The sequence below is a fragment of the Lynx canadensis genome, chromosome C1 (genome assembly GCF_007474595.2).
Source record: "Lynx canadensis isolate LIC74 chromosome C1, mLynCan4.pri.v2, whole genome shotgun sequence".
NCBI lineage: Eukaryota > Metazoa > Chordata > Mammalia > Carnivora > Felidae > Lynx > Lynx canadensis.
In genome coordinates, this window is record NC_044310.1 from 153,506,523 (window position 1) to 153,532,512 (window position 25,990).

The 25,990-nt window shown below is 36.3% G+C and overlaps 1 protein-coding gene across 12 annotated transcripts in view; it reads right to left on the minus strand.

The window, feature by feature from the left end:
* COBLL1 (cordon-bleu WH2 repeat protein like 1) overlaps positions 1 to 25,990 on the minus strand; it is a 169,823-nt gene that overhangs the window by 107,747 nt on the left and 36,086 nt on the right. Inside the window, exon 1 of one of the 12 annotated variants that reach the window (XM_030324551.1) lies at positions 14,523 to 14,659. The exons of the other annotated variants lie outside the window; for them this stretch is intronic. The gene's annotated coding sequence lies outside the window, so the exon portion shown is untranslated. Of the gene's footprint in view, positions 1 to 14,522; positions 14,660 to 25,990 lie in introns of those variants that run through there. 12 annotated transcript variants of the gene reach the window in all.

The window sequence follows — 25,990 nt, forward strand, 5'->3', positions numbered from 1 at the left end:
GAAAGCTTGAAATTGAGCCAGCTACTGAAGAAAGTTAAAAAGACTGACCCTGGAGTTTAGACAGAACAGAGAAATAAATGCATGGAAAGTCAGAGAAGTAGAAAATGGAGGATGCTAAAGAAATGTGAAGAGCATAACAGGTTTAACAGGAAAGGAAGGAGTTTAAGAATTTGTAGAGTGAGTGGAGTTTCTGAGTTTATTGTATCAGAGGTATGCTAATTCCAGTTAGTAACAAGACAGATGGCTTGCAGGAGTAGAGGTTTTTAATAAATAATAATAATAATAGAACTTTGGGGCCCCTGGGTGGCTCAGGGGGTTGAGTGTCTGACTTCAGATGAGGTCATGATCTTGGGGTTCAAGAGTTTGAGCCCGCATCAGGCTCACTGCTGTCAACGCAGAGCCCACTTTGGATCCTCTGTCTCCCTCTCTCTCTGTCCGTCTCCCGGTCACGTGCATGTGTGTGCACTCTCTCTGTCTCTCAAAAATAAACATTAAAAAAATAATAAAATAAAAATAAAATAAAATTAAAAAACATTAACAAGGCACCTGGGTGGCTCAGTCAGTTAAGCTTCCGACTCTTGATTTCAGCTCAGGTCATGATCTCATGTTTGTGAGTTCAAGCTCGGCACCAGGCTCCACGCTGATAGTGTGGGGCCTGCTTAGATTTCTCACTTTTCTTCTCTCTGCCCCTCCCCTGCTCACATGCATGCTCTTTCTCTCTCTGCAAGTAAAAATAATAAACTTAAAAAAAAATTAAAATAGGTACAGAATGAGTCAAATACCCCATCTTTTTTTTTTTTTTAATGTTTATTTATTTTTGAGACAGAGAGAGACAGAGCATGAACAGGGGAGGGGCAGAGAGAGAGGGAGACACAGAATCTGAAACAGGCTCCAGGCTCTGAGCGGTCAGCACAGAGCCCGACACAGGGCTCGAACTCACGGACCGTGAGATCATGACCTGAGCCGAAGTCGGCCGCTTAACCGACTGAGCCATCCAGGCGCCCCAAATACCCCATCTTAATAGAGATCATGATGACAGGTTAGAAGGGACTGAGAAAAAACTGTAGGAGATGGGCAGCTATGAAAGTGGTCGAAGGTGGCCAGATTTTATCAATCTCCAAGGTAGTGAGAATTCTTGATCATTTATATCATCTCTTCCAAGAGTATAGAATAATATGAAGCCAAAAAAAAAAAAATCTCAAGGAAAAACCAGTATTACTATTACCTGTGCCCAGGAGAATAAATATCTTCCAAAGGAAATGCAATACTTTTTAAGAACAAGAATAATGGGAGGCAGCAGAAGGAGGTGTAAAGTTGAAGCTGTATTCTGGTACGGGTTCAGAAGATATAGCTGAATATGTAGCTAACCCATCAATTCTCAAAAGTCTATTTTTAGCCTTGTATTCTTTCTATTCAAATTTCAGAACAGGTGAAAATATAAGATTAATTTAATTACTACTTAAATATCTACCTGAAAACCTATAATCAGCAAACCTATTTCTCACATCAAAATCTAGATTGTAATTGCAGATATTCTCTGCAATTACCCCTTTTACAGGACGTTTTCAAAAATAAGTAATAATTGAGTACAAGTGGATAATTCTCTGCTAAGATTATTACTCACTTTCCTGCTCTCAAGTTGATGGATGTTTTACACATACTGGACTGATTACATAACTCCGAACACTTCCAAAACAGCCAGCTGGGTTGGGTTATTTTATTTTATTTTTTTCGTTCTTCTGGTGTTTTTTTTTTTTTTTAAGCTTATCAATTTATTTTCCCCTGCTTTTACTCAAATGATGAAAAAGGTAAAAATATAAATATCACAAAAATATTAAATACAAACACTCTTTGCAACTAAACATGAACAAAAGAGTCCTTCTTCAATTTTTTCCCTTAACCTTTAAAAATTGTGTGTTATATTTGCTCATTAAATATAAAAGCTTTTAGGATAATGGAGACACTATACAAGGAACTCTGGGGGAAAAAAAGCATAGTTTACATAATATAGCATCCCTCAGTGAGGGAAAAGCGCTTTGGAGAACTCTCTACTTCTCTCTCAAAACCAGTTAAACTTTTGACAGTTTTAAGCACCTGACCTAAAAATAGTGCCAAAAGACAGAACACTAGCCTAGAAATTACTTGTTTTCCACACTCTGCACAACTTGAACTATTACCTTCTCATGTTCTCTCCACAGGATAACTCCCATCAGAAATCCCCAAGAAAATCAATTATCAAAATTACTTTCCATTCAGAAAAAATGCATATATATGTTTATATTATATACACACATTTGATTCCCTATATCTTATCTCTGAGAAAGTCCTCTGGAAAATATTCTTCCAGAGATATAATAGATTTAAAATACTCCCAGAGTTATATCTGTTTTTTTTTTTTTCCTGGTATTTGGGGATTAAGAATTAGAGGTTAGTTCCAGCATCCCATGTTGCACTTGCTATAACATCTAACTTCTCAAAATTAAAAAAAAAAAGCTGCATCTATTAATCAAATATTTTAAATATTTATATATTTTATTTATTCACTAAGAAAGTCTCTAAAAGGCATGGAAAAAAATTCTTGTCACTTATATATCTACCCACTTGAAATCAGGAAGGAAGGGTTAAAAATTCTTCCACAGTATACATGACCAGAAAGGAGAAAGGCTGAAAGTGACATTATTTTTAGATGTTAAAAATATAACAGCTTTACTGAGATATAATTCACATACCATAAAATTTACTGAGTATAAAATTCAATGGGTTATAGTATATTCACAGAGTTGTGCAACTATCATATCACCGTAATCAATTTCAGAACATTTTCATCACCTCAAAAAGAACCAAAGGTGGTACTTTAACGAGGGCTGGGTGTGAGGAAAGTCAAGAAATGTGGCCATGGAAAGGAAAGCAAGGTCTCATCCATCGCCAAGATAAACGTCAAGGAGCTTACTGCCTAGGTTTTCTTTTAGCAGTTTTATGGTTTCAGGTCTTACTTTCAAGTCCTTAATCCATTTTAGGTTACTTTTTTGCATATTGTGTAAAATAGTGTCCAGTCTCATTTTTTTCCATGTAGCTGTTGTTTTCCCAACACCATTTACTGAAGAGATGGTCTCTTCCCCATTGTACACTCTTGCCTTTGTCATAGATTATTTAATAATATATGTGTGAGCTTATTTCTGGGTGCTCTATTGTGTTTCCATGTATCCATGTGTTTTTCTGCCAAGACCATACTGTTTTTATTACAGTATCTTTGTAGAACAGTTTGAAATCAGGGAGTATGATAAATTCAGCTTTTTCTTTCTCAAGATTGCTTTGGCTATTTAAGGCATTTTGTGGTTCTATACAAATTTTAGGATTATTTGTTCGAGTTCTGTGAAAAACGCTGTTGGTATTTTGATAGGTTTTGCATTCAACCTGTAGATTGTTTTGGATGGTATGGGCATTCTAACAAAATAAATTCTAACCCAGTAGCACAATATATCTTTCCATTTGTCTCTTCAATTTCTTACATTGATGTCTTATAATTTTCAGAGTACAAGTATTTCACCTCCTTGGTTAAATTTATTCCTATGTACTTCATTTTTTTAATGCAACTGTAAATGGAATTGTTTTCTTAATTTTTCTTTCAGCTAGTTCGCATTAGTGTGTAGAAATTTAACAGATTTCTGTATGTTAGTTTTGTATCCGACAACTTACTGAATTTATTAATTCTAACCATTTTTGATGAAGTCTTTAAGGTTTTCTACATAACACATTGTCCGTAAATAGTGACATTTTTACTTCTTTCTTTCCAATTTGGATGACTTTTATTTCTCTTGCCTAACTGCTTGGCTAAAGCTTCCAAACTATGTTGAATAAAAGTGGTGAGAATGGGCATCCTTGTCTTGCTCCTGATCTTAGAGGAAAAGCTTTCAGTTTTTCCATGTTGACTATATTAGGTGTAGGTTTGACATATATGGCCTTTATTATGCTGAGATACATTCCCTGTATATATACATTGTTGAGAGTTTATCATAAATGTGTGTTGAACTCTGTCAAATGCTTTTTCTGCATCTATTGAGATGATCAGCGTGGTTTGTCATGTTGATTGATTTGCAGATGTTGTACTATTCTTGCTTCCCTGGAATAAATCCCATGTGATCACGGTGTATGGTCTTTTTAATGTATTGTTGAATTTGGTTTGCTAATATCTCGTTGAGGATTTTTGTTCATCAGGGATATTAGCCTGTAATTTTCTTTTATCGTGTCTCTATCTGGTTTTGGTATTAGGGTAAAGCTGGCCTCCTGAGTTTAGAAGAACTCCCTCCTCTTCAATTTTCTGGATTTGTTTGAGAAAGATCAGAATTAAATCTTTCAATATTTGATGGAATTCAACAGTGAAGCCATCTCCTCCTAGACTTTTGCTTGTTAAAAGTTTTTTTGATTGATTTAACCTCACTAGTAATCTTGGCCTATTCTTTTTTTTTTTTCTTCATGATTCACTCTTGGAAAACTGTGTGCTTCTAGGAATTAATCCATTTCTTCTAGGTTTTCCAATTTGTTGGTGTATAATTGTTCACATTATTCTTTTATGATCCTTTGTATTTCCAGGATATCAGTTGTAACTTCTCTTTCATTTCTGATTTTATTTGGGTCCTTTCTCCTTTTTTCCTGATGAGTCTAGCTAAAGGGTTATCAATTACAATTATCTTTTCAAAGAAACAGTTCTCATGACCACTAATCTCTTTCTGTTTTTGGGGGTCTCTATTCATTTCAACTCTGATCTTTATTATTTCCTTTCCTCTACTACTTTTGGACTTCATTTCTTGTTTTCTAGTCCCTTTAGATGTAAAGTTAGACTGTTCATTTGAGATTTTTCTTGTTTCATGAGGTACGGTTGTATCACTATGAACTTCCCTTGTTGAGTCCTATAAATTTTGGAATGTTGTGTTTCCATTTTCATTTGTCTCAGGGTATTTATTTTCTCTCTTTGATATTTTTCATTGACTCATTGGTTGGATAGTAGCAGGTTGTTTAGGCTCCATGTGTTTGTATTTTCTTCCAGCTTTTTTTTCTTGTAATTGATTTCTAGTTTCATACCATTGTGGTTGGAAAGATGCTTGATAGGATTTTAATCTTCTTAAATTTATTGAGACTTCTTTCGTGGCCTAACATGTGATCTATCCTGGAAAATGTTGTTTGCATTTGAAAAGAATGTATATTCTGCTGTTTTTGGATACAACATTGTGTAGATATCTATGAAGTCCATCTGGTTTAATGTATCATTTAAGAGCAATGTTTCTTTCTGATTTTCTGTCTGGATGATCTATCCATTGATGCAGATAGGGTATTAGAGTTTCTTACTATTACTGGATTGTTGCCAATTTCTTCCTTTATGTATATTAATATTTATTTCATATATTTATTTTTATGTTGGGTGCATAAATGTTTACAAATGTTATATTCTCTTATGTTCTCTTGCTGGACTGATATTTTTATCATTATGTAATATCCTTTGCCTTTTGTTAGTCTTTGTTCTAAAGTCTTTGCTTTCAGTCTATATGCGACTTTAGATTTGAAGTGAGTCTGTTGTAGGAAGCATACAGATGCATCTTTTTTTTTTTTAATTCATTAAGCCACCTTATGTTTTTGAGAATTTAGTCCATTTAAAGTAATTATTGGTAGCATGTACTTATTGACATTTTTGAACTGTTTTTCTGATTATTTTCTGTTCTTTTTTTCATCTCTTGCTCTGTGATTTGACAGCTTTCTTTAATGATATGCTTAGATTCTTTTCTCTGTATTTGTGTGTGTGTGTGTGTGTGTGTGTGTGTGTGTATCTACTATAGGTTTTTGGTTACCATGAGATTCATATATAATAACCTACATATATAGCAGTTTAAGTTGATAATTACTTAAGTTTGCACTCTAAAAACACTACATTTTTACTCTCCCTTGATGTTTTATGTTCTAGACATCGTATTGTACATCTTTGTGTTTTGTGTATCCCTTCCTGATTGTTATACTTTTACTACTTTTGTCTTTTAACTTTCATACTCACTTTATAAGTGGTTAATACACTACCCTTACTAGATATATCTGCCTTTACCAATGAGATTTTTTTCTTTCATATATTTTCTTATTTCTAGTCATGGACTTTTCTTTTTAGCCTAAAGAAGTCCATGTAACAATTCTTATAAGGCTGGTTAAGTGGTGATGAACTTCTTTAGCTTTTGCTTCTCTGAAAAACTTTATCTCTCTTCCAATTCTGAATAACTGCCAGGTAGAGTATTCTTGGTTGGAAGTTTTATCTTTGAATGTACTTTGTCATTGCCTTCTAGCATGTAGTTTCTGCCAAAAAAAAAAAAAAAATCAACTTATAGTCTTATGGAGTTTCCCTTGCATGTAACTAGTTGCTTTTCTCTTGTTGCCTTTAAGATTTTTGTTTGTTTGTTTTAACTTTTGGCATTTTAATTATAAAGTGTCTTGGTGTGTATCTCTTCAAATTCATCTTCTTTGGAACTCTCTGTGCTTTGTGGACCCGGATGTCTACTTCCCTCCCATGTTCAAGAAATTTTCCAGCCCTTTTTCTCTCTCTTCTGCTTCTGGGATCTCTATAAATGCAAATGTTAGTATGTTTGATGTCCCACAGATCCCTTAAGCTATCCTCATTTTTTAAATTATGGTTTTCTTTTTGCTGTTCTGTTTGGGTGATTTTCCCTGCCTTCCAAGTCACTCACCTGTTCTTCTGGATCATCTGCTATTGATTCCTACTACTATATTTTTCAGTTCAATTATTATATTCTTAAATTCTCTGAGTTCTGTTTAGTACTTTTTCATATTTTCTATCTCTTTGTTTAAGTTCCTGGTGCATTCATTCATTCTTCTCCTGAGTTCAATGGCGATCCTTATAACCATTACTTTCAGGTAAACTCTTAATCAGGTAAACTGCTTATCTCCATTTCATTAAAGTGTGTTTTTTGTTTTTTATTTTTTTTTTCTAGAGTTCTACCTTGTACCTTTACTTGGAACATGTTCCTATTTCCTCATTTTGCTTTTTTGCTTGACTCTCTGTGTTTGTTTCTATGTATTGTGAAAGAGCCTTCTTTACCTATCTTGAAAACATAGTGTCGTATAGGACGCGAACCCTGTCATTTAACCCAACCCTAGTCCTTGGTTGTCTACTGAGCTCTCGCTCTTGACTTAGACCCTTGGGGTCCAGAAATACAATCCCCTCTGGTGACCTGAACATACTGCTCAAGGGGCTCGTGTGGCCTGCAGATACCCACTGGCTCTGGTGGGGTTGCGTCAGCAGCACAGAGGGTCAGGGCTGCTTGCCCACTGTCTGACTGAGCTGTGCAAATAGCATGGGAGTGGGGAGTAGTGCTGCTCACCTACAAGTGGTGTTGCACAGCAGTTCAGAGGGCCATGTCTGGCAGTGTACTCCAGTGGCTCAGGGGGGTGGAGCTATTTACATGCTGCTAAGTGGTTACGGTGACAGTACAAATGGCCACCAGCACTGAGGTCAGCAAGGTAGAGGAAGCCTATAAAAATGGCATCTGCCAGCATTCAGGACCTTGAGTCCTCACAGGCTTCTGCTCCTCTTGCAGACACTAAGCTTAGCAAGTGAATTTCCTTCACCTATGGTCTAGGCTGTTTCAAACTGCTGGTATTTGCAACGGTTCCTGGGATGATTGGGTCTGTGCACAAGCCCTTTAAGAGCAGAATCTTCATTACCTATGGTCCTATGTTTCCTCTGAACATAATAATCTCCATTGGTTTTGAAAGCCAGAGGTTTTGGAGTTTGTCTGGTGAAGAACCCAAGAATTGGGGTACATGATGTGGGGTGTAAACACTCTGCTCCGTAGGAAGAAACTCCCTTTATAGTTTGTTTTTTCTTTTTTTTTTTTTTTTTTTTTTTTGAGACACCTCTCTTGTTCCCACTGAAGGCTGCCACACCAGGGGTGGGGTTTTGGCAAGAGTGTGAGTCTGCCTCTCCTACCCATCTCAGTGTGGAAATTTTATCCTTTGTTGTGAAGGTGTTCCGCTAGTTCTCCAGTTCTTTTCAGAGGGAATTGTTCTATATGTAGTTGTATATCTGTCGTGTCCGTGGAAGGAGGAGAACTCAGGATCTTCCTACACTGCCATTTTGAATTGCCTCTCCAAATTGCTAACATTTTTATAAGCATAATTTTCTTTATTTTGTTTAAAACAGCTAGTTTTCTGTTCTGAAACTAAAAACTGATACACATTTATATAAAGATATCAAAAAGGAAAAGTGCTCATTTTATTTTTAAGCCAAATCCTCCTGTGATAAACACATAACAGATGCTATTTTAAGTAGATACACTTCCTGAACCGGTAGCCATTGGCTCCAGAAAGAAAAGAGTTAGGGTCTTAGTTATCTCATAATTGGAAATGGTTAGCTTTTCACAAAAGGATCATGATTGTGAAACATATAACCCAAGTTCGAAAAAAACTAAGATGCGATTCAGATTCCATTACTCACTATGTGACCTGGAGCAAATTACCTAACCTCTGTAAGCCTTAATTTCAACTTTAAAATTGAGCAGTACTGGTCACGTGGCATTTGTATTAAAATTGCATATGCAAAGTACCTATACAAATATTAGATGTCATGAGGAAACAAGTTCCCTTCAAGTCACTTAAAAGTTTTATGACTTCGGGCGCCTGGGTGGCTCAGTCGGTTGAGCGTCCGACTTTGGCTCAGGTCATGATCTCACCGTCTGTGAGTTTGAGCCCTGCGTCAGGGTCTGTGCTGACAGCTCGGAGCCTGGAGCCTGCTTCGGATTCTGTGTCGCCCTCTCTCTCTGCCCCTCCCCCGCTCATGCTCTGTCAAAAATAAATAAAACATTTAAAAAAATTTTTAAAAAGTTTTTTGACTCAAAGAGACTTTTAGGAATAAATTTTTGAAATATCAAATTTTTACTAATGCTTTGTATACAGAGAGAATATTTATTTAATGCTTTTTTATTCTTGGGGGGGGAGTGGGGGAGGGCCAGAAGGAGAGAGAAAGAAAGAGAGAATCCTGTGATGTCAGCACGGAGACCCCATGGAGCCTGACATGAAGCTTGAATTCACAAACTGTGAGATCGTGACCTGAGCTGAAACCAAGAATCAGATGTTTAACTGACTGAGCCACCCAGGTGCCCCCTTCAACCCCTGAGAGAACACTTTTGCTTGTATATTCTTTCTTTGTGAAGATCTGGCCTCTCAAACTCTTCTGCCCCAAATATCAACATTTAGAAAAATTAAGTGACCTGTTGGTGCTCCTCCCCCAGACTAATTCCCTTCTAAGGCCTACTATCTCCCAGAATCTCTCCTTGGAGTGGACATTCCATTATAAGACACACCCTACAGTTCCCACCCATAAACATTCTTACTACAAAACTGCACTGAATTTCCATGCAGCCATCACTACTCAGCTTGAAAGAAAAAAGAATCACCAAGTTCATCTTCTGCTTATTTCCAAACAGTAGTCCTGAGATAATATGCCTTTAGAGCCCCCCACTGAGAAGTAGAAACTCTTAAATTTACCATTATGGGCCAGACCCAATCCCTAGTATAATATGATTCAGATCTCTGAAATACTCAATTTATTCCTTCTGAAGTGACTTCAACACCATTTAAATTATAGAAATACATAGGACTTCTTTTCCAGATAGAACAAACCTCTGCTATAAGATGTTGGTTTATAAACCCCTTTAAAGAAAGGTTCTTTCTTTCTTTTTCTTTTCCTTCCTTCCTTCCTTCCTTCCTTCCTTCCTTCCTTCCTTCCTTCCTTCCTTCCATTTCTTTAAAAATAAAAAGGAGGGGACTTCATACCATCTTAGATTTCCAGCACTATCCCAAATCAACATTCTACAGATGTTATATATGTTAGTAAACAAAACTTAATTCAAGTGTTTATACATGTAACTTTGACATTTATTTTACTAGAAAATACTAGAGGAAAACAAATCAAAGACTATTATAATGTCTTGCCATAATTTTCCTATGTTCTTGCATAGATCCTTATGACTGAAATCACTGGTGACCTACAAGCAAGTTGTACTTTGACTTTTGTTTTTATAGCTCCCATGTTAAGTTCTATATGAAATTCCTTTCCAATTTTAATGGATCTGCATATAGCAAAGAACAAAATGTAAAGAACAAAAATAAAAACATCCTAGTATGTTTTATAATAAGACAGACATTTGTATGAAGAACCATTCAATTCAAAACCAAACTTAAGTGCCTATTTTATAGCAGGTTCAGAATAGTATTGTTTTGTGTTATCTAGAATACTAATAAGACCATAAATATTTTCCTTTGTAAACTGTTATGAAGTATGAAAATCATTAGGGTCATTTATTAGAAAGCACTTTTCAATTTGTGTGTGTCTTAAAATTCATATTATAAAAAGTGTTGCTAGATGGTTAAAAGTTTTTATACAATTATTTAAACACAATTAGGACCCCCCAAATCATTTGACTTTCTATTTGCAAGCACCAGGTCCTGCATACCTAAAGGAGGAAGAATGGATTTGAGGGAAACAACAGCAGACCTCTCTGTGTTAAAGAACTGTCTGTCTTTCTAACGTGCTAATCTCTTTGAAAAATCCAAATCTCAAAACTAAAGGGGTGGAAGCTGAGCCAGAGCCTTCTCATCTGTATCCTGGTGATAGCAGTTCCTATTCTCAGAGCATTATTGTAAGGCTTAAATTATGCATACCATAAATCATTCCACAGATATAAGACAAAAGAAAGCTGTACTTGTCTAAATGCTATGTACAAAGGGTAAAAAAAAATGCCCTTGAGTTTGGGATGTATCTTACACCTGGGGGAGGTCCGGTAAGAACTTTCAGAAGTCTACAAATAAAAGTTCATTTCAGGTGTTTTGTGGGAGGCAATGGGGTAAGGCAGGTACAGAAGACAAAAATCAGGTGAGCGAAAATGAGACACACACTAAAGAATTACACAATGTCATATTTAGAATTCTGACATTCCAGTGACCCTTTACTAGGCACAGCAATGGCCCAGCAAATTCCATACCATTTGGCAAATTCCATTGTTCAGTCAAGTGCTCGCACCTGAACGAAACAGTGGGAGAAAAGAACAGGGACTCAGTACACACACAGCACAGGTACAGGAAGTCCCCGGGGAATCACAAGGACATTTCATCCCCAAACACAAAGGCTGATGGTTCAAAGCCAGAGACACCCCCTCTTTCCACCCTACCCCTTTCCCTACCATGGGTTGCTCTAGTGTTTTCTTATTAAGTCAACACCATTTATATATAAGAGCAAAAGACATTGTTAAACTCACAAATCCTTTCCCCACCCAACAAGTACTAGTGTTTAAGACCTAGTATTGTTAAGAAAAGCAAAGAATATGAATGTTCAAATCTTCTAAATCAATGCCAACAGCAAGAGCCAATACAAACAAAAGTGAACTGTGAGAAATCCTTATCACAGTTACCAGTCTTCACTAAGCCCACTTCCTTCCAGGACTCTTCTCATCCTCATCTCTAGGGAAAAGTTGCTTCCACATATCAAGTAATCAAATATGTTTATTTTGAAAGGGAAACTACCCTAGATGTTTCTTTTAAAGTTATTCCTTTAAGACAACATTCTAAAAGGAGATTCTTTAAATTTTTAAAAGCAACTCAGAATTTTGAAGCACTAGTAAGACTAAAAGGGATATAGAAACAGAAGAGGAATATTATGCATATATGTGTGGGGTGTGTGTGTATATGTGTACAGACAGAGACAGAGAGAAAGAAACAGAAATTGCACTGGGAAAATGATACCTTTTACTTTTGACAAAAACTTGCAATTCCTCAAGGTTTAGAAAATTAAATTAAATGCCATTTAAATTTTTTTTCATGATATTCCTACTAATCATTTCCATTTATTCAGTATACTTTACTAAAATTACCATTGTAATTATCTCCTAAACCTTTCCTGCTTCTGGAATAAACAGACTGGCCAATGGCCACAGCCCAATTAAAATCACTCTCTCCAGGACTGTATGCAACATCTTCATCACAGTCTCTTTCTTACAGTGTTCAAACTGCCAGAGTAGGCCTTCTTGGAAATCATACAGAACATACATCTAAAATATCTAAGATGCTTTTCTATTTTCTGGAGACCAAAGTGCCCACATTACAAAGTCTAAGATTAAGCATGTCTTATTTTAGAGAAAGCTCTGAAAAGTATTGAAAGACCTTAAAAGGTACATTTTCTGTAAAAATTATTTCAAAAAAGTTTCACTCAAGACATTTTTAAAAACTTTCAAAGGAAACATATAAGGTTTTTATCAGGCTGAAAAATTATGATTTGAATATGTAGTAATACTAACCACAAGAACTAGAAGCTGGGCTGAGCCAGGAAGCAGCACTGACACTGCGGTCTGAAGAATATGGCTCACGAACGGTGGTCCCTCTGGATAACACACCTCCTAATGTGACGTGCTAGGAAATATAGGACCCCATCTGCAATATATTCTAGTCAAGCACCATATATATCCATGTTACTTAGATTTAACTTTAAAAAAAAAAAAAGGAATTTAAGAACATGCTCACACCACCAAAGGAAGAGAAAAATCCAGAAAGTACAATGTTTTGTAGTGCAACCTGCCTGTTCTCTTCAAAAAGTCAGTGTCACTACATGAAACTTATCAGACATAATCAGAAGTCAACCAAGTCCCAGTTAGCTCCTAATTAGAACAAAGTAAGTGTAAATGTTTTAAAGGCAACCGAGCCAATGTGAGAATGGACCGAGCATTACATGGAGAGGTGAAAAGTGTTAAAGGAAAAAGGCAGGTGATGAACCAGCATGACCAAAACAGCATTTCATTTGGGTAAAAACACATATATGTGGAAATAAACAGATCTTGAATTCTATACATTGAAATGTAAATAGGAATAACCTCTAGGCAAGAGAATGTTGCTTTACCTTACTTTTATTAAAATCTTCTAACTTCCTACAATGGACATTTACAACAAAGCAATATTAATATGAACTTAATATAATTAATACAAGTCTTAAAAAGAGGCTGGGATTCTGTTCAGGCAACCAGTCTCGTAAAATTTTATGTGCATAATGATAGATGGAGTTGCTGGCCTCCCAAAAAGAAAGGAGCTGTTTTAATAAAATTGTCTGAAGGAAAAAATTAATTGATATTCTTTCACATCTAGTATTGCTTGTAAAGATTCTAAAAGTCAATGCAATTCATGAGGCTAGAAGGAAAATGAAGCATTGCTTCCAGGAATCTTGATGTCATCAGTTACAGGTAAGATGCCAATGTAACTGAAAGTCCTTTTCCTGCGCAAGCATAACCAAGCTAGACTGACATCTGCCAAGCAAGGTAGGAGGGAAGGTGATAAGGAGTAACAGAGATGGAAAATCAGACTGTAGCTTCTCCCTTTAAACTACAATCCCAAACACCCTCAGCCACCAAATGACTATCGATAACTTGAGACCCCACTGCTGCAAACTTAAACAGCTTCAAGCAGATTTAAGGGATGTTATGATCGAAGTTCAGCAAGTCTTTGATGTACCACTGGTATGATTTAAGTTCTCATTAGTTTTATAAATCATTCCTTCAGGAGATTCGAAGTTGTATGCAAGGCAAAATAAGTATCAAGTTAACGTTTTGCATAGTTTATAGATTTGATATACTGACATAAACCTGCACTTTTTCAAAACAAAAGATACCGTATGAGTTGTCAATTTACTGCCTCTCAGTTTCAAACATACCCTTCAATGCAGGCCCTGGGATAAACAGTGGAAATCCTTTAAGCATTTCTCCTTTAAAGTAGACATGATGTTAAGTTTTGTATACAGGGCACTGAAGAGGTATTGCAGAGGAGAGGCTTCCTAGAATTCCTTACCTGGGCTGGGGTTTGGGAGTGAAGACATCTGGTAAAGCCTTCCCCAGACATGGGCCTAGAAGACCATCCCTCCGTGATCTTGCAGCCTCTCCTCCTGGAAATAACCTTTCCAGGTTCCTCCTGACATAGAACCCAGAGACCCTACACAGACTGGGTACTCTGAATGCCTCCTGCCTGTGCAGGTCTCTGTACTGTGCTGGCAAGGTCCCTCTCAGCCTGCACACTGTCACTTGTGGCCTGGAAGGTCACATCCTGACAGTGGCTCCTTCTACAATACCCCTCCCTAACCCTTTACCATCCTTACCATCCCTATCCCCAGCATCTCATGCAATGGAAAATACTTCTGCCCTGCCCCCCAACTAGCGCTCAGACTTCCACTGCATGTCCATACCTGCTCCCCACCTGCCCTGCAAAGAGGGGCTATTTGCCTAAGAACTCCAGAGCAGGCCCAGCATGGCTCCCCTGGCAAGATTCTCTGCTTTCTGGCGGGCTGAACCACATCTTCTCTAAGAAGGCCTTGTACCCTTTGTGAGTTTGTCCTTCCTTACTCTCCCTCAGCCCTAGGGTATTACTATATAGTGTTTCCTTACATATTATAATCTTTTATCACAGTAATTCTTTAATATTAAATGTGTCATATAACTTACCATGTGGCTTATTGGACCCATACAGTTTAGATGCCAAATAAGATGGTCAGTTCCCTCAGGCACACGCAGTGAGAAATTCAAAGCATCACCAGTTGGTCTATTACTTTTCATTCTGCCATGTCTTCTCTTAACCGTCTAACATCATCACAAGCTCACCTGAAAGACTGAAATGTCCAGACAAATCCTCTGTAGGTCTCAAGTTATACTATTATGTGATACAGATGAGACGGGGCCTAAAACATTTGTGTTTATGGGAACGTATGTGTTTATGTACTCAAAAGAGAAGTTAAAGGAAAATGAAAAGAAAAAAAAAAAAAAGAGTCTGCTAACCCACAGATGCAAGGCTACTATCCTGCCCAAACCTTACTCTAAATCCATTACTACTTTGTGTCTCAGTCTTAAGGAATGTAGGCAAACCTGGGTACTCAGGCCAAAAACTAGGCAACCTTATTAAATAAGCTAATCATTTTCTTTGCTATTCATCAAGGTTGAACATTAGCATGGGCTCTTTCAGAAAGCTCTCAGCTATTAAACTATTTACTCTTTTGTCCAAGCTATTATACAAGAGAGGCATGATTTCTATCTGGCAGGCGTAGTTTTGGGTCCCTTTACAACTGTTCGTGTTGAATTCATCAAACAATCTACAAATTAAGTAGGTAAATCAAGTGTACCCAAGAGAAGAAACTCAGAGGCATTAAGCAATATATCCACAATCTTAATGACAGAGCTTAGATTCAAACCCAGATCTTTCTGATCCCAAAGTCTATGCTCTTTCATTTCATCATGACCACACACCCATTCTTCCCTTCCAACTTCTATCTTTCACCAAAATGAGGCATAACTGAAATACTTTGTCAACCAGGCTTTTCAAGAACTTGATTACAGTTTTTTGGACTGTGGTACATTTTTTTGTTCCAAGAAGAACAAGAGGAAATATAGGGTACTCTTAAACCACTTTTAAAAAAACAGGTGAGTACTTTCTTCCTCTACCACAGAATTGACCTTTAGTCAGCTTCCTTTTTCCCCATGCAAGAACATGCCATAATAGATACAAATGTTATTAAATATTTTCAGTTTCAGGCACAACCAGATTGAAGCTATGTAATTCTTCTCCTAAATGGGCTACAGAATCATTAAAGTTTACATAGAAAGGATTCCTGAAGATGAGGTCAGAAATCCATGGTTTTATTGGCTTGTGCCTGGCATACCTAAAACAAATCTTAAGTGTAAAAGTGGCCAACAAATGTAAAATAAAATGTATTTTTCTTAATTTTAATGCAAAAATTGTCAATGTTCTCACTGCAGAATTTCCGGCTAGATAAACCAGCATTTTTTAATTTATTTTATTTACTTTTATTTTTTTTTATGTTTATTTTTGAGAGACAGAGAGAGACAGAGTGTGAGTTGGGGAGGGGTAGAGAGAGAGGGAGATACAGAATCCGAAGCAGGCTCCAGGCTCTGAGCTGTCAGCACAGAGTCCAACGTCGGGCTTGAACTCCCAAACCCTGAGATCATGACCTGAGCCACAGTCAGATGCTTAACCAACTGAGCCACTCAAGTGCCCCTAAATCAGCATTTTTTAAAGCAATGAATAAACAAGAAATAAAATCTGAGGCTCATGCAAATTTGGGGAGCTTATTTCTTTAAAATATCTGCCTCTATATCTCATCACTTACGTACATTTTTTTTTAATGTGTAACATCAAATTTCCCACAAGTTGTTTCACATACATAAATTTGTTTTTAAAATATCAATCCTCTAATCCTTTCTAACGTTTGCCAAGGCTACCAGCAGTAGCAGTCTTTTAACTCAAATAATTTTTCAGATATAACCATATCTTCTCTTCTTTAAGGAAAATTATTACAAATATGTTACTCTGACATTTCATATTCAATTATAATTTATTCAAGCCAAAAGTTTTATATTTTCCCCTAATATTTCAAGACTATAAATAAAAGCTGAGTATTTAGAACTGGGAAAAGAGTCATACTGTAATTTTCGTAACAGGGAGTAGACAAGGGAGAACTAGCACAAGGTCTCCACACACAGGTGGATTGCCTGCTAAAAGTAAACAAAATTTGAGATGTGATTATAAAGACTTAATTTCAGTCTCTGCCAGAGAGAGTGGTCTTGGTTCTTGTTTCAGGAAAGATAAGTACACACTATCCTGTCCCTCTAACAGAATACAGCTATGAAACTCAGAATGCGTGAAGAAACAATCAGAAGTCTCTGAAATTAAATTGGAGCAAATGGACTGGAGAAGACCAGAATTCAAAGTACCACTGAATTGATAGTGAGTTAACTCCCTCCACTATACCCCAGCCTGGACTCAAGGCAGCCCAAATTCTGGAAGCAGACAATGAATGCAAAGACTGAGTGCAAGCAAAAGCCCTGTGGTTCAGAGTCAAGGAGCAGGAAAGGGTCGCAATGCACAGAAAGAAGAAAAATGGCTTTTTTGCTGCCTTTTACAAAAACCAAAAGTATTTCCATATAATAGCAATGAACAATTTTTAAATACCACAAAAATGAACTACTTGGGTGTAACTCCATCAAAATGTACACAGGATCTATATTATGAAATCTACATGACACTGATAAAAGAAATCAAAGAAGACTGAACTAAATGGAGAGACATACAATGTTAAGAGATTAGAAGACTGAACACAGTATTAAGAGGTCAGTTCTTCCAAAATTGATCTATACATTAAACACAATTCCAATCAAAACCCGGACAGGATTTTTGTACTATTAAGCTACAGCAATCAAGACAGTGTGGTATTGACAAACAGATACCTAGATCAATGGAATACAATAGAGCCTAGAAATAGAGCTACACGAATGTGAAGAACATATTTTTGACAAATGTTCAAATTCAGAAGAGAAAAGAGAGTCTCTTCAACAAATCATGTTGAAATATCTTAGAACAGGTCTAAATACAAATGAAAAAATAGAAGAATATTTTATGATCTGGGATTAGGCAATAAGTTCTTAGATAAGACACAAAAAATTCATAAAAGAAAAATTTGATAAATCAGACCTTATCAAAATTAAAAACTTTCGCTAATGTGTTGTTAAGGGAATTAAAGGACAAGACACAATCTGGAGGAAATATTCACAAATCACATTAAACAAAGAACTTAACATCCAGAATACATAAATAACTGAACAGTCAACACAAAAACAACCAGTCCAATTTAAAAACCAGCAAAAGACTTAGTTCACTAAAGGGGATCTGCAGATGGTAAACAAACACATGAAAGGCTCTTTAACATTAACATCTACCACCACTAGGAAAATGTAGATTAAAAACAAAATGAGTTATCACTGCACACCTATCAGAATGGCTAAAATAAATATGGACAATACCAAGTGCTGATGGAATACAAAACAAATATTCCCCTGTATTTCTGGTGGGATGTAAAATGGGTACAGTGACTCTGGAAAGTCATCTGGAAGTTTCTTATAAAATTAAACATACTGTAACCATATGACTGAGCAGTTTCCTACAAAGAGAAAATGGAAACTTCGTATTTACACAAAAACCTGTATATGAATGTTCCATTCATAATGACTCAAAACTGAAAACTCAAATGCCCTTCAATGGGTAAACAGATAAACAAATACCCATACTATGGAGTATTACACTAAGCAATAAAAAGGATCTCCTGAAACACATAAAAGTTGGCTGGATCTCAAAGGCATTTGGCTGAGGGGTGCCTGGGTGGCTTAGTCAGTTGAGCGTCTGACTTCGGCTCAGGTCATGATCTCGTGGTTCTTGAGTTCAAGACCTGTGTCCGGCTCTGTGCTGACTGACAGCTTGGAGCCTGGAGCCTGCTTCAAGTTCTGTTTCTCCCTTTCTCTGCCCCTCCCTCACTCATGCTCCACCTGTCTGTCTCTCTCAAAAATAAACATTAAAAAAAAATTTTTTTTAAAAAGGCATTCAGCTGAGAAAGAAGGTGGTCTCAAAAGATTTGATTCCATTTTTATGACACTCTAAAAAGCCAAACTATAGTGACAGAGAATGTAGGTCAGTGGTCACCAGGTATTAGTGATGGGGAGGGTCTAACTACATAGAGGTATTTTTCTGGAAGGATGGAACTATTCTATGTCCTGATTGGGGTAGAGTTTTCATGAAACTCTAAATAGGTCAAAATTCCTAGAGCTGTACATCCAGTAAAAGTCAATTTTGTGTTGATCAAAAGTGCTTAAGAGAATGGCCTTTATTGACATCCAGAATGCCACATAATTTTCTTTTTTGTTCAACTTCCATTCCCCTTATTTTTTTCCTTGAGAGAGAGAGAGACAGATAAAGTGTGCGTGGAAGAGGGGGAGAGAGAGAGGGAGACACAGAATCTGAAGCGGGCTCCAGGCTCTGAGCTGTCAGCCCAGAGCCCAACGCAGGGCTCAAACTCATGGATCACGAGATCATGGCCTGAGCCGAAGTTGGACGCTTAACTGAATGAGCCACCCAGGTGCTCCTTCTATTCCCCTTTAAAGTAAAAATATCTATGACAAGAGAAAGCAATTGCATAAATAAATAACATATTTACTTCCATCTCCTATGAACATGCTATATATTTCTACCAGAACTATGGGCTCCAGAGGCCGAAGGAAGATAGGATAGTACAAATTCCTACAAACTCTGCCAGTCATTTGAATCTCCTATATCTTGAGCATTCAAAAGGAAAACAATGTCTTTTCCTGATTCTTTGTAGTTACACCTGATGTAAATGTGAAAGTTCATTTTAGCTTACGACCTAGAAATAGATTAGCAACTAAATCAAAATTTATGCCAAAAAAGACAAAATATTTCATATCTTTTATGTTTCTTATTTACAGTCAACTCTCAATTATCTAGACAATAGATTAACATTCACAAATGAATGCTAGTAACAGAAAGAAAAATATATTTGTGGGGAAATTACAGCTACGAATCTGCAAGAAATATATATAAAAGATCTGTATTTTTGTAAACCTTACAGCATTCATATAACTCCTGGCATATGGGAAGCACTCATCATAATTCCACATGTTATCATCTGATAGCATTAAACAGGAATATCCAACATAAGACCCACATATCATTCACCTCTCTACTGAAGGTTTAACACTTCATGCGTGCAAACGTGTGAGCACCTGCCAGTAATAAATATGGGGGCAGGGAATGACCGAAATGTGGAAAAACAAAGTTCGCTTGGCCTAGTGCAGCAGGAAAAAGCAAGGGAAGAGGGTTACTAGAGTGAAAAGAAAGTTGTGTGCCCAGCTTCCACTGCATCATTCATCAGGCAGTGTTGACTTACTTTCCAAGTAAGGTGCACTGGATGATGTGATGGAGGAAGTCAGAGCATAATTATGTTCAGGGGCATAAGCTAAAGGAATTTTGCAAAAAACTGAAGTAGAATTCTGAGATAGTTTATTTTAATACTAAGAGGTCTTATTCTTTGAAATAGTAATAATTTGGTCTATAACTATTTTTTTAATTCTATCCAATGATCTGATAAACATCCAGTTATATTTACTACCAACAAGTTGGGAATAACATTGAAAAATCAAACTCAAAAAAAAAAAAAAAAGGAGGAAGGAAGGAAAGGGCGGGAAGGAGAGAGAGAGGGAAGGAGAGAGGGAGGCAAAAAGAGAAATGAATTATCAAGGGAAGACATGACTAGAAAGTGTCCAAAATCAAACACTAATCAGGTGACAAAATAGTGATAAATGGTCCTTCTCTTTCTGAAGAACACTCTTCAGAAAAAGAAAACAAAAGTGCCACTTCAATAAAGTTTAAGATTACAGTACAGGGTTTTGATTCAGCTTAAATGACATAAATATTTACTTAAATACAAGAAAAAAATCCTCACTCTCTAAAAATCCCCACAGTGATTTTATCATAGAATTTAAACCTGGCCATAGAAAAGGGACCAAAACTTTGGAAGGAAGTTAGAAATTGATTTTTATTTTAACTATTTTACATTAAGTTATTGCATGTTTCTCTGCCTTCCAATAAATGTATTATTTGTAACAATATGTGATGTCCTTAAAAAGTGATCAGCCAAAAAAGTTAAAAATGTTTTGTTTTTTAATTAGCATTGCTTAGAATCCTTCATCTGATATATTTTGGGATAAAAAAGTTTATCTTTTATCGATTAACATTGTACAGGATCCTCTTCCCCATCTCACTTTCCTTCTAAATCATGGTTTTAATCAATTTAATCACAAATATGTATTACACACAGGATACACACACAGTAAGCCCTAGGGATACTTGCTAACGTGTGTCACAATGGAGACAAGCCATACAGCAAGTCTATGCCAAACTGACTGGTAATGGGCTGCCTAAGGGCACACCTCACTTGGGTGAGAGGTGGAAAGTCTTTTGGGAGAAGTGACGGCCCAGCATACCTGAATGATGAGAAGGATACAGCCTAGTGAAGGGGAAGATGCAAGTCCTCTAGGCACAGGTAAGACAGAGAAAGATCCCTTAGGGACAGGGAGAGGAGGACGTAAGCCTGGACAAGAAGGCTGGACCCTTACCAGTGTACCTTACAAAAACCAAAATTGGGCCTTAGCATTAACAAAATAGAAAGGAAGTGTTTTAAGCAAGAAAATGACAGAGTTGCATTTTAGGTGCATTACCTGGCTCATATGGAGAATGAATCGGAGGAAAGCTAGAGGAGAGGCAGCAAAACCAAGTGGACTAATCCAGACCAACAATCTCCAAATCTATTTGATCACACACAGTCAGTGAAAGGAAAAAGCTGACTCAGGCTATAGTTATTCTCAGATCTGGTTGTTTCTTAGAATATGTCTGATGAAAAGCTTACACTAAGACCATAGTTGTCAATTTTGCTATTTCTTTGTAGTTCGCTGTCCTAATTTTAATCATATTCAATGTGTGATTTCTCTGCAGACATGCATACCTTAACATCATGAAGATTAGTTTATAAATAATATGTTGTGAACACGTAGCAAGCACATGTAAACTGTAGTATCCTAAAAGGTAATAACCACAGGATGCTAACAAGGTGGCCCCAGCACAGCATGCTCACGGTTTTCCCATGCCAACACCACACAGAGCCTCTCTAACCCATAGCATGAGGGATGTCCTCAGCACCCATCTGTGTTAAATACTGAGAAAGCTTAATTTCTGTTTTCATATTACATATTAATAGAAGTTCTAATGTTTTCTTTCTCACACTACTGAGTCATTTCACATCCCCCCCTCCCCCAACCCACCCACTACTTTGGAAGCATATGATGATGGCCTAAAGTGGCTAAGGGGCAAAGATGCAAATTTTTCCATATTAACTTAAGAGGAATTTTAGATTTGCAGAAACAAGTGATCAGAAAGTACAGTTCTCATATACCCTGCACCCCTCCTCCCAGTTTCCTCCATTATTTACATCTTAGTGTGTTACATTTGTTACAATTGATGAACCAATATTGATACGTTATTATTAAAGTCTACAGTTTACATTAGGGTTACTTGTACAGTTCTATGGGTTTTAAACAATGACACGTGTCAATCATTAGTATATCATACAGAATAGCTTCATTACCCTAAAAATCCCATACTGTACTTATTTGTTCTTCCTTCCTACATCCCGTACTTCTAGCAATTTTGTTTTTAACTATTTCCATAGATTTATCTTTTCCAGAATGTCATATGTTTGGAACAATAGATTGTGTAGTCTTTTCACTCTGGCTTGTTTCACTTAGCAATATACATTTACGTTTCCTTAATATCTGTTCATGACTTGACAACTCATCTATTTTTATCACTGAATAATAATTCATTGTGTTGGTTTACCACAGTTTGTCCATTTACCTGTTGAGGGATACCTTGGTTGCTTCCAAGTTACAGCAATCATGAATAAAGCTGACATAAGTAATGTGTAGGTTGTAGTGTGGACATAAGGTGTCAATTCATTTAAGCATATACCGAGGAATGTGATGGCTGGATTGTATGATTAAGAGTACGTTTTCTCCTGTTGTTTTGTTTTTTAATGAGAAGAAATGAACATTTCTCCAAAGAAGATATACAGATGGCCATTAGACACTTATAAAGATGCTCAACATCACTAATCATCAGAAAAAAACAAATCAAAACCACAATGAGATATCATCTGACATCTGTCAGATAACTAAAGTAAAAAACACAAGAAACAACAAATGTTGGCAAGCATGTGAAGAAAAACCCTCATGCACTGCTGGTGGGAATGCAAGCTGTGTAGCCACTGTGGAAACAGTATGGAAGTGCCTCAAAGAATTAAAAATAAGAATTTCCGGATGATCCAGTAATTCTACTACTGGGTATATACACAAAGAACACACTAATTCAAAAAGATATATGCATCCTTATGTTTACTATGACATTATTTACAATAGCCAACATAAGAAAACAACCCAAGTAAGTGTCCATCTATAGATGAAGGGATAAAGAAGATATGGGGTGTGTGTGTGTGTGTGTGTGTGTGTGTGTGTGTGTGTGTAAAATGGAATATTATTCAGCCATTAAAAAGAATGAGATCTTTCCATTTGCAACAATATGGATGGATCTATAGGTATAAAGCTAAGTGAAATAAATCAGAAAAAGACAAATGCCTTATGATTTCACTCATGTGCAATTTAAGAAACAAAACAAAGAAAAAAAGAGACAAAAACTTTGAGAACTGTTAGTTGCCAGAGAGGAAGTGGGTGGGAGAATGGGTGAAATAGGTGAAGGGGATTAAAAGTACACTCATCATGATGAGCACTGAGTAATGGATAGAATTGCTCAATCATATTGTGCACCTGAAACTAACATAACACTGTACGTTAATTACACTAGAATTAAATAAAATTTTAAGAGTATTTTTTTTTAGTTTCGTAAGAAACTGCCCAACTGTATTATGAGTGTCTACTATTTTGCATTCCCACCAACAATAAATAATAAATGTGAGTTCTTGTTGTTCTATATCCTTGTCAGCATTTAGTGGTATCAGGGTTTCAGTCTTTTCCTTTTCTTTTTTTTTAATGTTTATTTTAGTTTTGAGAGAGAGAGTGAGACAGAACGCGAGTGGGGGAGGGCCAAAGAGAGAGGGAGATACAAAATCAGAAGCAGGCTCCAGGCTTTGAGCCATCAGCACAGAGCCCGATATGGGGCTCAAATCATGAACTGTGAAAACATGATGTGAGCTGAAGTCGGATGCCCAAACGACTGAGCCACCCAGGCACCCCAGGGTTTCAGTCTTTCTAAAAGGTAAGTGCATATTAACTTTTATATCCAGACAACTTTCCAAGTATTTTCATGGATTTTAAATGCTCTCCCTTGATTCTCTTAGGTGTTAGGTAGCTTATTGACTAAAGGTTGGGGAGACGCTACTTCTTTGAAATTTGAATACTTCTCACTGCCATTTCGTATCCAATGGCATGATCTAGAATTTTCAGAAAGTTATATGGGAATGATAAATGGCAGACATCTTTGACTTACTCTTGATTTCAATGATAAAGCTATTATTTCATCATTAAATGTAATGTTTTCTATTGGCTTCATACATTGCTGAGTCAATTGTTTAATCAATATCTTGACATTTCTAGGTCTCTAAGTTTTTAATTTTCCATTATCTTTTGAGAAGAGTGGGTCAGTGGCAGAAAGACTACTTCATCTCTTGTCTCTCTAGTGGATAGAATTATATAGAATTATATATAACTATAGAGCACAAGTTATAAGGACATCCACTTCAGTTCCACAAAGAATAGAGTTCTCACTCCCTGCATTGTTATACCAGATTTTCTTTCCTAATTTTTCTTTCTTTTCAGGGTTTTTGTCATATTAGGGTACTATTAATGTTTTATTTACACATTTTAATCAACTTTTGTTCTAAGCAATAACATCAAGCCCATGAGTTTATATTGCTTTCTAAGTGGGTAGATTAAAATGACCACTAAAAGCAAAAAAATTATATCCTCTCAAAAACAGTTTATTACAATATTGAGGAGCACTGATAGACTCGGAGTTTTTCCAGGTAGGAATCTCTTTTACGGACAGGTGTCTTCCCCATACACTAGCACAGTCGCCAGTCCTGAGCAGGCACTTGGTATTAACATTCACACGATGAATGGACAACCATGAAGTCATGGACCTAGATTCGCCAAGAAGGCTGTTAGCCCCTAGTCTTGGAGTTATTTCGGCATGAGTTTCATGGTCAGTTTTTAAAATTGGGAGATAGGATAGGTGACCTCAGAGAAGTCTAGGATGAGTATTTTAATTTGTAAGGAGAAATAAGAGTGACTTGCCAGGTATGGATAGTGACTTGTACATCACAAAACAGTTTAACACCTAGTTCTGCCACTTACAAACTCTGTGATTGAGCATGATTTTTAATCTGACTTCTTAAAGTGATATATGAATACTTTTCTACTATTAGGCCATTTTTTTGAATTCCTGCCGAAATCCTACTCAGTGACAAAGTAACATGCTGATGAATTTTATTTTCCATTTTAAGTTTTGCGTTTTACAGCCATACTCATGAGAGGGCAGCTTCTTTCTCTTTCAGCAATTTCTTTATAAATGCCATGAGATGTACTATCTAAAACAAACTCAAAAACTTCTTAGCTTTTTCTGTGCTCTGTAAAGCTATAAATATACTACCTATCCCTCAGATCAAATAATCTTGCCTCCTTGACTAATCCCAGAGCTTTCTAGAAGATAGCCTTCTGATAGCTTTTTTCATTTTTCTATAATCCATTGATTCAGTATCTCTAATTCTTGATTCAAATTTTTAATGTATTTTCTAGATGGCCATCCATCTCATCTGGAATTTCCAACCTATTACCATCAATTGTTATTTACTATTCTTTTAACCTGAAAAGGCTTGGAATCCATTATAACACTTTTGTTCTCTTTTTCATTAAATTTGCAAGAGATCTGTGTTGCTTTTTGAAATCAAATAGTCATATCTCTCAGGGTTAAATGAAATCTGAAAACTTTTGAGTAAGGAATCTGTTAGTGACCTTTGAGACAAATGCTTGAACTTTCTGACATCTGCTTTAGTTATTACTCTGATCTTATTTACCTCTTCCCTTGTTTTCAGTTCAGTTTTTCAAGGTACAGTGTAATTTTAGTATTTAAATATTAATAAAATACTTTAAAATACTTAAGTGCTTTATTTTAAAACATTCTTAAGGTACTTAAGTATATTGAAAAAATATAGACTATTTTTTTAAGTTTAAAATTTTGTGTTAAAGATAGAGCACAAAAGTCCACAGTGTTTTAAATTTTAAAGTGTAGTGTTTTCTTTATCACTAAGTGAAATTTTTTCAAACAGAAATAGCCAGTTTGTTGCTCTACTCTCATACTTTAAGACTGTAAGAACAATGTTTCTTTTTATAGCTAAACAATGTGGTACTTTCTACAACATTCACCAAATGGTCTCAATGTACATTAGTAAACAGCATTAGACCACACTGGTAATTAATTCTTTAATCATTAG